Source organism: Aristolochia californica, unplaced genomic scaffold (assembly GCF_029961685.1).
Source record: "Aristolochia californica isolate CCGP_79_NKW_82.1479 unplaced genomic scaffold, dmAriCali1.0.hap1 SCAF_12, whole genome shotgun sequence".
NCBI lineage: Eukaryota > Viridiplantae > Streptophyta > Magnoliopsida > Piperales > Aristolochiaceae > Aristolochia > Aristolochia californica.
In genome coordinates this window covers 7,095,736-7,107,416 of record NW_027181793.1, presented here as the reverse complement: position 1 = coordinate 7,107,416, position 11,681 = coordinate 7,095,736, and positions in this window count along the sequence as shown.

Here is an 11,681-nt window from a genome sequence, read left to right as displayed (position 1 = left end):
TGTAGAGAGAGATAATTCCAGAGAGTGTCTGTAATTTTTAGGGAATTTAAGCTCTTTTTATTTTTATATCTCGGGTTTTGAAATCGTGGGGAAAAGAAGGAGGCGGGGTGTTTTTAATTGGGTGTTGACTCCCAATCCGTAAGTCATTTCTTACAAAAATATAGCCCGTTACGGATGATAAATCACGTAGAGTCATCTATGATTGTTAGGTAAGTTTTTTGTAAACGGGCAAAATAATGGCTTTATTGACTTTGGTAAATATCCCACCGCACGTTCATTGAGAATTTAATGAGGGTTTGTTATTCTCTTTAAAAGCTTTGGATCCATAGGTCATTTGCATCTTTAACATGTTTCAAGCATGCATATCCATTTTTATAACACGTGTAGAAGAAATTTCTTTCTTGTAAAATTCCATGCAATTAGGGTTGAATTATTGAAATTTCCCAAACTTGGAAAACAAAAATTTTGCGTTCATTTCAGGTGTGTGAGTAAATTTTCAATACTTACATTTGTTATTTTTAAAATTTTTTTCACAGATAAACTCTAAAATTTTCATTTTGTTGTGATCTATTTACCTTTTTTTTGTTTGCGGGATGAAGGGAGAAAGAAACTCAAAGTTTTGATTGAAGAAAAAAGTGTACATTTAAAATGGAGATGCACAATGCACAAATGTAGAGAGAGATAATTCCAAGGAGTGTCTGTGATTTTTAAGGATTGTAAGCTCTTTTCAGTTTTTAGTTCTCTGGTTTTGCAAACGTCGGGAAAAGGGGGAGGCGTGGGATTTTTAATTGAGTGTTGACTCCCAATCCGTAAGTCATTTCATACAATAATATAGCCCGTTACGAAAGAAAAATCATTGTACAACCATCTATGATTTTTAGATCAGCTTCTTGCAAACGAGCAAAATAATGGCTTGTTTGACTCCGGTAAATATCCCGCCGCACGTTCACTTAAGAATTTAATGAATGCTTGTTATTCTCATTAAAATCTTTGGATCCATAGGTCATTTGCATCTTTAACATGTTTCAAGCATGCATATCCATTTTTAAAACACGTGTAGAAGAAATCTCTTTCTTGTAAAATTCCAAGCTATTAGGGTTGAACTAGTGGAATTTCCCAGTCTTGGATAACAAAACTTTCTTCTTCATTTGTGGTTTGTGAATAAATTTTCTTTACTTAGATTTTTTATTTTTTAATATTTTTTCCATACAAAAACTCTAAAATTTCCATTTTGTTGCAATCAATTTGCTTTTTTTTTTTTTTACGGTATGAAGGTGGAGCAAAAACTCAAAATTTTGATTTAAGAAAAAAGTGTACATCTAAAATGGAGATGCACAATGCACAAATTCAGAAAGAGATAATTCCAAAGAGTGTCTGTAATTTTTAGGGATTGTAAGCTCTTTTTAGTTTTTATATCTCAGGTTTTGCATTCGTTGGGAAAAGAAGGAGGCGGGGGATTTTTAACTGAGTGTTGACTCCCTATACATAAGTCAATTCTTACAAAAATATAGCGCATTACACATGATAAATCACTTTACAATTCATCTATCATTGTTAGGTCAGCTTTTTGCAAATGAACAAAATAATGGTTTATTTGACTCAGGTAAATATCCCACCGCACGTTCTCTAGAGAATTTAATGAGCGTATGTTATTCTCTTTAAAAGGTTTGGATCTATAGGTCATTTGCATCTTTAACATGTTTTAAGCTTGCACATCCATTTTTAAAACATGTGTAGAAGAAATCTCTTTCTCGTAAAATTCCAAGCTATTAGGGTTGAACTAGTGGAATTTCCCAAACTTGGATAACAAATGTTTTGTGTTCATTTTTGGTGTGTGAATAAATTTTATTTACTTATATTTGTTTTTGTTTTAGATTTTTTCCATACATAAACTCTAAAATTTTCATTTTTCTGTGATCTATTTGCCTTTTTTTTGTTTACGGGATGAAGGGAGGAAGAAACTCAAAGTTTTGATTTAAGAAAAAAGTGTACATTTAAAATGGAGACGCACAATGCACAAATGTAGAGAGAGATAATTCCAGAGAGTGTCTGTAATTTTTAGGGAATTTAAGCTCTTTTTAGTTTTTATATCTCGGGTTTTGAAATCGTGGGGAAAAGAAGGAGGCGGGGTGTTTTTAACTAGGTGTTGACTCCCAATCCGTAGGTCATTTCTTACAAAAATATAGCCCATTACGGATGATAAATCACGTAGAGTCATCTATGATTGTTAGGTAAGCTTTTTGTAAACGGGCAAAATAATGGCTTTATTGACTTTGGTAAATATCCCACCGCACGTTCATTGAGAATTTAATGAGCGTTTGTTATTCTCTTTAAAAGCTTTGGATCCATAGGTCATTTGCATCTTTAACATGTTTCAAGCATGCATATCCATTTTTATAACACGTGTAGAAGAAATTTCTTTCTTGTAAAATTCCATGCAATTAGGGTTGAATTAGTGGAATTTCTCAAACTTGGAAAACAAAAATTTTGCGTTCATTTGAGGTGTGTGAGTAAATTTTCTATACTTACATTTGTTATTTTTTTAATTTTTTTCACAGATAAACTCTAAATTTTTCATTTTGTTGTGATCTATTTACCTTTTTTTTGTTTACGGGATGAAGGGAGAAAGAAACTGAAAGTTTTGATTTAAGAAAAAAGGGTACATTTAAAATGGAGACGCACAATGCAAAAATGTAGAGAGAGATAATTCCAAAGAGTGTCTGTAATTTTTAGGGAATTTAAGCTCTTTTTAGTTTTTATATCTCGGGTTTTGCAATCGTCGAGAAAAAGGGGAGTCGGGGTGTTTTTAACTGAGTGTTGTCTCCCACTCTGTAAGTCATTTCTTTCAAAAATATAGCCCGTTACGGATGATAAATCACTTTATAATCATCTATCATTGTTAGGTAAGCTTTTTTTGAAAGGGCAAAATAATGGCTTGTTTGACTCTGTTAAATATCCCACCGCACGTTCATCAAGAATTTAATGAACATTTGTTATTCTCTTTGAAAGCTTTGGATCCATAGGTCATTTGCATCTTTAACATGTTTCAAGCATGCATATCCATTTTTAAAACATATGTAGAAGAAATCTCTTTCTTGTAAAATTCCAAGCAATTAGGGTTGAACTAGTGGAATTTCCCAAACTTGGAAAACAAAACTTTTGTGTTCATTTGTGGTGTGTGAATAAATTTTCTATACTTACATTTGTTATTATTTTATTTTTTTTCACACATAAACTCTAAATTTTTCATTTTGTTGTGATCTATTTGTATTTTTTTGTTTACAGGATGAAACGAGAGCGAAAACTCAAAGTTTTGAATTAAGAAAAAAGTGTACATCTCAAATGGAGATGCACAATGCACAAATGTAGAGAGAGATAATTCCAAAGAGTGTTTGTAATTTTTTAGGGATTGTAGGATCTTTTTAGTTTTTATATCTCTTGTTTTGCAATCGTTGGGAAAAGGGGGAGGCGGGGTATTTTTAACTGACTGTTGACTCCCAATCCGTATGTCATTTCTCACAAAAATATTGTCCGTTACTCAGGATAAATCACATTACAATCATCTATGATTGTTAGGTCAGCTTTTTGCAAACGGGCAAAATAATGTCTTGTTTGACTCGGGTGAATATCCCACCCCACGTTTACTGGAGAATTTAATGAGAGTTGGTTATTCACTATAAAAGCTTTGGATCCATAGGTCATTTGCATCTTTAACATGTTTCAAGCATGCATATCCATTTTTAAAACACGTGTAGAAGAATTCTCTTTCTTGTAAAATTTCAAGCTATTAGGGTTGAACTAGTGGAATTTCCCAAACTTGGATGACAAAAAATTTGTGTTTATTTGTGGTGTGTGAATAAATTTTCATTACTCACTTTTGTTATTGTTTTAATTTTTTTCCATACATAAACTCTAAAATTTTCATTTTGTAGTGATCTATTTACCCTTTTTTGTTTAAGGCATGAAAAGGGAGAACGAAAACTCAAAGTTTTGATTTAAGAAAAAAGTGTGCAACTAAAATGGAGATGCACAATGCACAAATGTAGAGAGATATAATTCCAAAGAGTGTCTGTGATTTTTAAGGATTGTAAGCTCTTTTCCATTTTTAGTTCTCAGGTTTTGCAATCGTCGAAAAAAGGGGGAGGCAGGGGATTTTTAATTGAGTGTTGACTCCAAATCCGTAAGTCTTTTCTTACAATAATATAGCCCGTTACGAATGAAAAATCACTTTACAATCATCTATGATTTTTAGGTCACCTTTTTGCAAACGGGCGAAATAATGGCTTGTTTGACTCGGGTAAATATCTTGCCGCACGTTCACTTAAGAATTTAATGAGCGTTTGTTATTCTCATCAAAAGCTTTGGATCCATAGGTCATTTGTATCTTTAACATGTTTGAAGCATGCATATCTATTTTTAAAACACGTGTAGAAGAAATCACTTTCTTGTAAAATTCCAAGCTATTAGGGTTGAACTAGTGGAATTTCCCAATCTTGGATAACAAAACTTTTGTGTTCTTTTGCGGTTTGTGAATAAATTTTCTTTAGTTACACTTTTTATTTTTTTAAATTTTTTCCATTAGGTCATTTGCATCTTTAAGATGTTTCAAGCATGGATATCCATTTTTAAAACACGTGTAGAAGAAATCTCTTTCTTGTAAAATTCCATGCAATTGGGTTGAACTAGTGGAATTTCCCAAACTTGGAAAACAAAACTTTTGCGTTCATTTGTGGTGTGTGAATAAATTTTCTACACTTATATTTGTTATTTTTTTAATTTTTTTCACACATAAACTCTAAAATTTTCATTTTGTTGTGATCTATTTGCCTTTTTTTGTTTACGGGATGAAGGGAGAGCGAAAACTTAGTGTTTTGATTTAAGAAAAAAGTGTACATCTAAAATGGAGATGCACAATGCACAAATGTAGAGAGAGATAATTCCAAAGAGTGTTTGTAATTTTTAGGGATTGTAAGATCTTTTTAGTTTTTATATCTCTTGTTTTGCAATCGTCGGGAAAAGGGGGAGGCGACGTATTTTTAACTGACTGTTGACACCCAATCCATATGTCATTTCTTACAAAAAAATAGTCCGTTACTCATTATAAATCACATTACGATCATCTATGATTGTTGGGCAGATTTTTGCAAACGGGCAAAATAATGGCTTGTTTGACTCAGGTAAATATCCCACCGCACGTTCACTAGAGAATTTAATGAGAGTTTGTTATTCACTTTAGAAGCTTTCGATCCATAGGTAATTTGAATCTTTAACATGTTTCACGCATGCATATCCATTTTTAAAACACGTGTAGAAGAATTCTATTTCTTGTAACATTCCAAGCTATTAGGGTTGAACTAGTGGAATTTCCCAAACTCTGATAACAAAAGTTTTGTGTTCATTTTTGGTGTGTGAATAAATTTTCTTTACTTATATTTGTTTTTGTTTTAATTTTTTTTCCATACATAAACTATAATTTTCATTTTGCTGTGATCTATTTGCCTTTTTTTTGTTTACGGCATATGGGAGAAAGAAACTCAAAGTTTTGATTTAAGAAAAAAGTGTACATTTAAAATGGAGACGCACAATGAACAAATGTAGAGAGATATAATTCCAAAGAGTGTCTGTAATTTTTACGGAATTTAAGCTCATTATAGTATTTTATCTCAGGTTTTGCAATCGTCGGGAAAAGAAGGAGGCGGGGTGTTTTTAACTAGGTGTTGACTCCCAATCCGTGAGTCATTTCTTATAAAAATATAGCCCGATACGCATGATAAATCACTTTACAATCATCTATGATTGTTAGGTAAGCTTTTTGTAAACGGGCAAAATAATGGCTTTATTGACTCTGGTAAATATCCCACCGCACGTTCATTGAGAATTTAATGAGCGTTTGTTATTCTCTTTAAAGGCTTTGGATCCATAGGTCATTTGCATCTTTAACATGTTTCAAGCATGCATATCCATTTTTAAAACACGTGTAGAAGAAATCTCTTTCTTGTAAAATTCCATGCAATTAGGGTTGAACTAGTGGAATTTCCCAAACTTGGAAAAAAAAACTTTTGCATTCATTTGTGGTGTGTGAATAAATTTTCTGTACTTACATTTGTTATTTTTTAAATTTTTTTCACTGATAAACTCTAAAATTTTCATTTTGTTGTGATCTATTTACCTTTTTTTTGTTTACGGGATGAAGGGAGAAAGAAACTCAAAGTTTTGATTTAAGAAAAAAGTGTACATTTAAAATGGAGACGCACAATGCACAAATGTAGAGAGAGATAATTCCAAGGAGTGTCTGTGATTTTTAAGGATTGTAAGCTCTTTTCAGTTTTTAGTTCTCAGGTTTTGCAAACGTCGGGAAAAGGGGGAGGCGTGGGATTTTTAATTGAGTGTTGACTCCCAATCCGTAAGTCATTTCACACAATAATATAGCCCGTTACGAAAGAAAAATCATTGTACAACCATCTATGATTTTTAGCTCAGCTTTTTGCAAACGGGCAAAATAATGGCTTGTTTAACTCCGGTAAATATCCCGCCGCACGTTCAGTTAAGAATTTAATGAATGCTTGTTATTCTCATTAAAATCTTTGGATCCATAGGTCATTTGCATCTTTAACATGTTTCAAGCATGCATATCCATTTTTAAAACACGTGTAGAAGAAATCTCTTTCTTGTAAAATTCCAAGCTATTAGGGTTGAACTAGTGGAATTTCCCAGTCTTGGATAACAAAACTTTTTTCTTCATTTGTGGTATGTGAATAAATTTTCTTTACATAGATTTTTTATTTTTTAATATTTTTTCCATACAAAAACTCTAAAATTTCCATTTTGTTGCAATCAATTTGCCTTTTTTTTTTTTTACGGTATGTAGATAGAGAGAAACTCAAAATTTTGATTTAAGAAAAAAGTGTACATCTAAAATGGAGATGCACAATGCACAAATTCAAAAAGAGATAATTCCAAAGAGTGTCTGTAATTTTTAGGGATTGTAAGCTCTTTTTAGTTTTTATATCTCAGGTTTTGCATTCGTTGGGAAAAGAAGGAGGCGGGGGATTTTTAACTGAGTGTTGACTCCCTATACATAAGTCAATTCTTACAAAAATATAGCGCGTTACACATGATAAATCACTTTACAATTCATCTATCATTGTTAGGTCAGCTTTTTGCAAATGGACAAAATAATGGTTTATTTGACTCAGGTAAATATCCCACAGCACGTTCTCTAGAGAATTTAATGAGCGTATGTTATTCTCTTTAAAAGCTTTGGATCTATAGGTCATTTGCATCTTTAACATGTTTTAAGCTTGCACATCCATTTTTAAAACATGTGTAGAACAAATCTCTTTCTTGTAAAATTCCAAGCTATTAGGGTTGAACTAGTGGAATTTCCCAAACTTGGATAACAAATGTTTTGTGTTCATTTTTGGTGTGTGAATAAATTTTATTTACTTATATTTGTTTTTGTTTTAGATTTTTTCCATACATAAACTCTAAAATTTTCATTTTTCTGTGATCTATTTGCCTTTTTTTTGTTTACGGGAAGAAGGGAGGAAGAAACTCAAAGTTTTGATTTAAGAAAAAAGTGTACATTTAAAATGGAGACGCACAATGCACAAATGTAGAGAGAGATAATTCCAGAGAGTGTCTGTAATTTTTAGGGAATTTAAGCTCTTTTTAGTTTTTATATCTCGGGTTTTGAAATCGTGGGGAAAAGAAGGAGGCGGGGTGTTTTTAACTAGGTGTTGACTCCCAATCCGTAAGTCATTTCTTACAAAAATATAGCCCGTTAAGGATGATAAATCACGTAAAGTCATCTATGATTGTTAGGTAAGCTTTTTGTAAATGGGCAAAATAATGGCTTTATTGACTTTGGTAAATATCCCACCACACGTTCATTGAGAATTTATTGATCGTTTGTTATTCTCTTTAAAAGCTTTGGATCCATAGGTCATTTGCATCTTTAACATGTTTCAAACATGCATATCCATTTTTATAACACGTGTAGAAGAAATTTCTTTCTTGTAAAATTCCATGCAATTAGGGTTGAATTAGTGGAATTTCCCAAACTTGGAAAACAAAAATTTTGCGTACATTTGAGGTGTGTGAGTAAATTTTCTATACTTACATTTGTTATTTTTTTAATTTTTTTCACAGATAAACTCTAAATTTTTCATTTTGTTGTGATCTATTTACCTTTTTTTTGTTTACGGGATGAAGGGAGAAAGAAACTCAAAGTTTTTATTTAAGAAAAAAGGGTACATTTAAAATGGAGACGCACAATGCAAAAATGTAGAGAGAGATAATTCCAAAGAGTGTCTGTAATTTTTAGGGAATTTAAGCTCTTTTTAGTTTTTATATCTCGGGTTTTGCAATCGTCGAGAAAAAGGGGAGTCGGGGTGTTTTTAACTGAGTGTTTTCTCCCACTCTGTAAGTCATTTCTTTCAAAAATATAGCCCGTTACGGATGATAAATCACTTTATAATCATCTATCATTGTTAGGTAAGCTTTTTTTGAAAGGGCAAAATAATGGCTTGTTTGACTCTGTTAAATATCCCACCGCACGTTCATCAAGAATTTAATGAGCATTTGTTATTCTCTTTAAAAGCTTTGGATCCATAGGTCATTTGCATCTTTAACATGTTTCAAGCATGCATATCCATTTTTAAAACATATGTAGAAGAAATCTCTTTCTTGTAAAATTCCAAGCAATTAGGGTTGAACTAGTGGAATTTCCCAAACTTGGAAAACAAAACTTTTGTGTTCATTTGTGGTGTGTGAATAAATTTTCTATACTTACATTTGTTATTATTTTATTTTTTTTCACACATAAACTCTAAATTTTTCATTTTGTTGTGATCTATTTGTATTTTTTTGTTTACAGGATGAAACGAGAGCGAAAACTCAAAGTTTTGAATTAAGAAAAAATCGTACATCTAAAATGGAGATGCACAATGCACAAATGTAGAGAGAGATAATTCCAAAGAGTGTTTGTAAATTTTAGGGATTGTAAGATCTTTTTAGTGTTTTATATCTCAGGTTTTGCAATTGTCGGGAAAAGGTGGAGGCAGGGGTATTTTTCACTGACTGTTGACTCCCAATCCGTATGTCATTTCTTACAAAAATATAGCCCATTACTCATGATAAATCACATCACAATCATCTATGATTGTTAGGTCAGCTTTTGGCAAACAGGCAAACTAATGGCTTGTTTGACTCAGGTAAATTTCCCAGCGCACGTTCACTAGAGAATTTAATGAGCGTATGTTATTCTCTTTAAAAGCTTTGGATCCATAGGCATCTTTAACATGTTTCAAACTTTCATATCCATTTTTAAAACACGTGTAGAACAAATCTCTTTCTTGTAAAATTCCAAGCTATTAGGGTTGAACTAGTGGAATTTCCCAAACTTGGATAAAAAAATTTTTGTGTTCATTTTTGGTGTGTGAATAAATTTTATTTACTTACATTTGTTATTGTTTTAAATTTTTTCCATGCATAAACTCTAAAATTTTCATTTTGTTGTGATCTATTTACCTTTTTTTGTTTACAGCATGAAGGGAGAATGAAAACTCGAAGTTTGTATTTAAAAAAAAAGTGTACATCTAAAATGGAGATGCAAAATGCACAAATGTATAGAGATATAATTCCAAAGAGTGTCTGTGATTTTTAAGGATTGTAAGCTCTTTTTAGTTTTTATATCTCTGGTTCTGCAATCGTCGGTTAAAGGGGGAGGTGGGGCGTTTTTAACTGAGTGTTGACTCCCAATCCGTAAGTCATTTCTTACAAAAATATAGCCCCTTACGGATGATAAATCACTTTACAATCATCTATGATTGTTAGGTAAGCTTTTTGTAAACGGGAAAAATAATGGCTTGTTTGACTATGGTAAATATCCCACCGCACGTTCATTGAGAATTTAATGAGCGTTTGTTATTCTCTTTAAAAGTTTTTGATCCATAGGTCCTTTGCATCTTTAACATATTTCAAGCATGCATATCCTTTTTTAAAACACGTGAAGATGAAATCTCTTTCTTGTAAAATTCCTTGCAATTAGGGTTGAACTACTGGAATTTCCCAAACTTGGAAAACAAAACTTTTCTGTTCATTTGTGGTGTTTGAATAGCTTTTCTATACTTACATTTTTTATTGTTTTATTTTTTTTCACACATAAACTCTAAAATTTTCATTTTGTTGTGATCTATCTGCCTTTTTTTGTTTACGGCATGAAGGGAGGGCGAAAACTCAAAGTTTTGATTTAAGAAAAAAATGTACATCTAAAATGGAGATGCACAATGAACAAGTTTAGAAAGAGATAATTCCAAAGAGAGACTGTAATTTTAGGGATTGTAAGCTCTTTTTAGTTTTTGTATCTCAAGTTTTGCAATCGTCGGGAAAAGGGGGAGGCATGGGATTTTTAACTGAGTGTTGACTCCCTATCCATAAGTCATTTCTTACAAAAATATAGCCCGCTGCACATGATAAATCACTTTACAATTCATCTATGATTATTAGGTCAACTTTTTGCAAATGGGCAAAATAATAGCTTATTTGACTCGGGTAAATATCCCACCGCACGTTCACTAGAGAATTTAATGAGCGAATGTTATTCTCTTTAAAAGCTTTGGATCCATAGGTCATTTGCATCTTTAACATGTTTCAAGCTTGCATATCCATTTTTAAAACACGTGTAGAAAAAATCTCTTTCTTGTAAAATTCCAAGCTATTAGGGTTGAACCAAAGGAAGATCTCAATCTTGGATAACAAAACTTTTGTGTTCATTTGTCGTTTGTGAATAAATTTTCTTTACTTAATTTTTTTATTTTTTAAAATTTTTCCACACATAAACTCTAAAATTTTGATTTTGTTGTTATCAATTTGGCTTTTTTTTTTTTTTTACGGTATGTTGGGGGAGTGAAAACTCAAAATTTTGATTTAAGAAAAAAATATACATCTAAAATGGAGATGTACAATGCACAAATTTAGAAAGAGATAATTCCGAAGAGTGTCTGTAATTTTTAGGGATTGTAAGATCATTTTAGTTTTTATATCTCAGGTTTTGCAATCTCGGAAAAGGGGAGGCGAGGTATTTTTAACTTACTGTTGACTCCCAATCCGTATGTCAATTCTTACTAAAATATAGCCTGTTACTCATGATAAATCACATTACAATCATTTATGATTGTTAGGTCAGCTTTTTGCAAACGGGCAAAATAATGACTTGTTTGACTCGGGTAAATATCCCGCCGCACGTTCACTTAAAAATTTAATGAGCGTTTGTTATTCTCATTAAAAGCTATGGATCCATAGGTGATTTGCATTTTTAACATGTTTCAAGCATGCATATCCATTTTTAAAACATGTGTGGAGGAATTCTCTTTCTTGTAAAATTCCAAGCTATTAGGGTTGAACTAGTGGAATTTCCAAAACTTGGATAACAAAAGTTTTGTGTTCATTTTTGGTGTGTGAATAAATTTTCTTTACTTAAATTTGTTATTATTTTAAATTTTTCCCATACATAAACTCTAAAATTTTCATTTTGTTGTGATCTATTTGCCTTTTTTTGTTTACGGGATGAAGGGAGAGAGAAAACTCAAAGTTATGATTAAAGAAAAAAGTGTACATTTAAAATGGAGACGCACAATGCACAAATATAGAGTGAGATAATTCTAAAGAGTGTCTGTAAT